General features: G+C 39.5%; 1 protein-coding gene across 1 annotated transcript in view; it reads left to right on the top strand.

The window, feature by feature from the left end:
* Nucleotides 1–4,228: 4,228 nt before the first annotated feature.
* CLVS1 (clavesin 1) overlaps nucleotides 4,229–5,121 on the top strand; it is a 224,529-nt gene continuing 223,636 nt past the window's right edge. The window contains exon 1 of the mRNA XM_004372567.2: nucleotides 4,229–4,393. The gene's annotated coding sequence lies outside the window, so the exon portion shown is untranslated. The remainder of the gene's footprint in view (nucleotides 4,394–5,121) is intronic.

The following is a 5,121-nucleotide window of genomic DNA, read 5'->3' as shown; positions in this document are numbered from 1 at the left end:
CTATATTGCAAACCCTTGGAAACTTGCCAAGGGACTGGCTTGTCAATTTTAGATATTAAAAGTTGAAAAGATGTTAATGATATGCAGCAAACAATCCACAAAGTCTTGAACACTTCTCATGGTCCCTTTTGAGAAGAGTGTCTATAAGCGTTCTATTGCAAATATGTCACTCCACTATCACCCATCCACAAGCAATGAGAACAAGGACTGCTCCTGAGTCAAAGGCAGCTAGCAATGGCATAGCCTACTGTGCTGCCTATGAAAGAATCTTACCTGATAGGACACTCCTCACTTGATAATGACTAAACAAGCCAATCAGATTGTGATTTTAAGTAACACGTACAAAATCTCAGTAAGTCGAGGGCAGAGTGGGGAACGCCAACTCATGGCAACCCCATGTGTTACAGAAATAGGTGGCAGTAGGCATAGGGCATGAGTTGCAGAGGCCATATATAAATAGCAGTCATGAGGTAGAAGGAGAAGAGTGAAAGAAGCACATAGTAGAAGATGAGGAAGTGGAGGTAGAAGCAGCTACGAGACAACCTAACTACAAAACCACACAAGCTGACATTGACACATAGAGAATTTTAATTCTCCAAGAGAGCCATTTGCCCAATTCTTCTGGGATTCGTATCGTACAGTAGTATAGTGCTTAATTAAGAGGATTGGCCTTGGGGACAGACAGACATAGGATACGATCCCAGCTGCCCAAATTATTCAAGCATGGTATCTCTCTATAATTCAGTTTCCCTGGTAAAATGGGGATGATAAAAGCACCTCCCTCATGGGATTGCTATGCCGATTCAGTGACGTATTACTTGTAAACTTATTATATTGCTTATACATATTAAAAGCTTAATAAATTTTAGCTATTATTATTATTATTATTGCAAACTGTATATACTTATAATAATGTCCCATCTGATGAAGTAGCTAACATGTGGATCTATTCCTTAAAATCTGAAAGAGACTAAGTGACACATAGTTATTATAACATGATGAATAATCCCTCTCAAAAATTTACTTACATTTTGGAAAGTTTTAGTGGGAATTAAGGTGTATAGTACTAGTACTAGTGTTCTAGTACTCAATTTCTTTTTGGTCCAACAATGAGAAGACTGTGTGAAAAAGATTGGGATTCCCCAAAGTAACCTGCCAAATGGTAAGCAGTATACTCTGGTAACCCTGAGGGCAGACTGTGGCAGAAAATAGAAATATCAGTGGCAATTTCTTTTGATAATATATTGAGATGTACATCATAAAGCTGTGGGAAGAACAAAATGTTATTGTGGTTAAGTGAAATAGTCTTACTTTTGCAATTTGGCTTCTCACGCGTTTCCCCAGAACTTAAACATCCAAGCTAAGCAGCTGTCTAGAAATGTGCTGTTTGGCCATTGTAATATCATCCTAACATTTCCCTGATGCATATAAGGATTTTTCTGGTTATTATCCTATTCTGGCTGGACTCCCAGGCTTCAGTCCACCCCACCCAAACAAAGCACCCTCCCTCCACCCAAGCCTAGACCAGAGAAACCCCAACATTACCAGAGTCCTTTGATGCAGTAAAGAAACGAGCAACTGACCTGGGAAAGTCAGGCACAAGATGAGGCAACATGAGAGACACCTGTGAACAGGCCACGCATTTGCCTTGGCATTGGCTGTTTGTACAAAGGGGTACATGGAGGAATCCTAGAGAACAAATGTATAGGCAGCTGCAGTGTGAGGAGCTGAAGTGGAGGTTGAGTAAACCAACAAGCAAATCAAACCTGTTACCATCAAGTTGATTTTGACTCATGGCAACCCCGTGTGTTACAGAGTAGAGCTGCTCCATAGGATATTCTTGGCCATAATCTTTATGAAAGCAGATCACCAAGCCTTTCTTCTGCAGCACCATTGTGTGGGTTTGTATCGCCAGCCTTTAGGTTAATAGCTGAGTGCGAACCATTTGCACCACCCAGGGACTTGGAGATTGAGTAGAGTGTGCAAAAAAAAAAAAAAAAAGAAAGAAAAATCAGTACAACATCCATTAGAGAGAATAAAGGTGGGGAGAAATTCTTAGAAATCTCTGGTCTGCGGTGAGCAGGCAAAAGGTTTGAGCAAAGACAATCTGGGTCCCCAGAAACAAAATGATCCTACACAGTGAAGACACATGTGCTCAGTAAAGGGAAAATTTTCTTACTTAGAAATTTTAAATGGCATAGGAAGATAAGTATTATCATTAAAAATACAAGGATAATATCCATGGGAAATAGTATATTTTCATTGGCTCTTTGGGAAAAAGTAAGTCTTTTAATATATGAACATATCTATTTTAATTATCAACAAAAGTGATTTATTTTAAAAATCATTACTATTCTTTCTCGGGTCAGTGCAAGTGAATTTTACAGTCATTTAAAACTTTCAGAATGTAAGACTGTCTTCTGGAAGCCAATAGTTTTTGTGGTTATACTGTCTATGTCGTTCAGGCTCATCACATGATCAGGCAGAAGTGTTCTAGGTCTGTGTCCCAGCCTCGTATAAGTGGGAATAATTTTCCTTTATAAAATTATAAGATCGCTCAGGAAAGATAAAAATTTATATACGTGCATGTGGGGATTAATTGGAGAAAACTTTTCTTTAAAAAAATCCACATTTGGTGCCACTGTGCAAGTCATGTCCGTGATTAGCTGTACTTTTGAAGATGCCCCTTTAATTGAACTCATGCGAGCAAAACTCAGGAGCAATCTCAGATCACTTGGGTGTAATATGCTTTTTCTGAAAAATTTCTATGTGAAATTTATAACTATTAAATCTTTAAGTAGATCTGCATGTATGGGCACTACGTCATTCATCCATTCATTCATTCATTCATTCATTCCACAAATATTTATTGAGCTCCTACAATGTTCCAGGTACACTTTTGGGTGCTTGGGAAGCAGTACTGAACAAAATTGACAAATTCCCTGCCCTAGCAGTACTTACATTCTGTTAGAGATAAATAGGCAATAAACAAATAAGTAAAGATGTCACATTTGACCGAATTCTGAAAACTTTAAAATCTCTGTGAAATATATAATAGAATGATTTCTTTAAATTATTTCATAACTGTTTATAATATGGAAATTTAAGACAAATACCAAGAAGAAAACCAAATAATCCAATTGAGAAATGTCAAATTCTTCCATAATCTCACACAATCTTTTGATTTTACCATCTTGATAATTGGAGAGGAAATGTTATATTTGTTATCTTGCTTTTCTTCACTTACCATGTTGGAAACATTTTTCTTTGTCTTTAAATAATATTCGAAATATATTTTCCATTGCTGCAAATATTACAGGTTACATACAGTTTTAATGCTTTCATTAGTTTTTTTTTTTTTACAATTTCTGTGATCATAAATGAAATTTATATACACAAATCTTTGCTTACATATCTGATTACATTCCCAGAGTAAGGTGCTAGAAGTGAAGTTATTGGGTTTAAAGGCATGTATACTTTGAGACACTTGATGTATGTTGTGAAATAGAGTTACAGAAAGGATGTACTTTCTCACTATTATCTCAATAATATGAGATATTATGTGGATTTAAAACCTCAGCCAAAACTGAACCTCAGTACTATTTTAAATGCCATATCTCTGATTATTGGTGAGGTTGATTTTCTTACGTGCTTATTATGTATTCATCTTTCTTCTATGAATTCTTTGCCATTTGCTCTCCACTCCCGCTCCCTTTTTTTTCCTATTAGGCTGTTAGTGTTTTTCTTTTGATTTATGAAATATTTTACGTGAGATACGTATATTTGTTGCAATTTTTTCCAAATGATCATTTATATTTATATTTTATTAAAATAGTTTGACATTCTGAAGAACTTTTAAGCAATCAAATTTAATAGTTCATTTTTAAAACACCATTTGTTAAGAAAGTAATCCATCCTTTTCCCCATAGGTCTTGATACTTCCTTTCTCTTTTATCAAAGTCTCACACACACACACACACACACACCCGTGCGCGCGCACATACACACATGGGTGTTTCAGAGTTTGCGTTAATCTGTTTGAAAGATTCTGTTATTAAGGTTGTGGGGGAAATGATGGTTCCAGTACTTTCTGTCCCAGATGTTACAAAATTACAATAATTCTTGCTACTGTCTTGACGGACCAAGGGAGAGGAGCGGTACGGAGGCATTTAGGACCCAGGGGAAAGTCAGACTCCGTATGGAAGGACTGAGTCTCCGGCGCACACGCCTCCTACCAAAATCACAGCCCCGTGGAGCCGGGGCTTTCATTCACAGCTTTCTAGAGAAATCTGAGCCCGAACCTACCAGAATAGGGAATCTCACCCACCCAGCTCAGCAGCGAGGACACCTGCAGAAATACATTCCCAAAGCAAGGCTGGGCGGCCGTGTGAAGGTATTTGTTGCCTTTTTTCTCCTTTCTGTGTGTGCAGCGCCTCCCCGCCTTTCCCCCGCTCGTGCGATGCCATGGCTGCGGCGTTTCAGCACTTCGGTGCGTGGACAGCTTCCATCTGCAGTGCCTCTGCCCTGCATCCTTCCGCATCCACTCTCCACAGCCTCCGCGGTCCATCTTCCTCCTCCTGGCGCCCGCGCAGCTAGCGCTCCCTTAAACCATCTGCACCCCCATCTCCACCATCACCGTCATGATCTCCATCACCAGCGCGGTAACTACAGTCAACACAACTGTGTCTTGTCACTTAGACAAAGCTCGAGGTTCGCAGGGAAGAGGAAAGAGCCCAAGTTTTCAGACCTAGGAGGGAAAGTTCAGGTGAACGACACCCCTGAAAACAAAGAGAGACGCCTGCTTGAGAAAAAGGGAAAGTGGAGGCAGGAGAGAGAGACCCCTGGCAGGGGGACAGATGGGGCATTTGCCGGTAACCAGCAGTTAGCCAGCTGCCTTTCAACAGATTAGGAGTTGTTTAGTGCAGGGGATTAACATGGCCCGGGGCATAGTGTTATTCCTGTAAAAGAGAAATAATAAGCGCAATCCGTGTTTCTGATTTTCCAATGGAGAATCACCAGGGAAGAGGGTGGCGGTGCCTGTGACTCATATTCACCCACACGCCTATTTTCCTTCCTAAATGTTTACTGCAGAAACTCTGGAATTAAGTTTTTTTTTTTTTT

The sequence above is a fragment of the Trichechus manatus genome, unplaced genomic scaffold, assembly GCF_000243295.1.
Source record: "Trichechus manatus latirostris isolate Lorelei unplaced genomic scaffold, TriManLat1.0 scaffold00018, whole genome shotgun sequence".
Lineage (NCBI taxonomy): Eukaryota > Metazoa > Chordata > Mammalia > Sirenia > Trichechidae > Trichechus > Trichechus manatus.
This window is presented reverse-complemented; position numbering and strand designations above follow the sequence as displayed.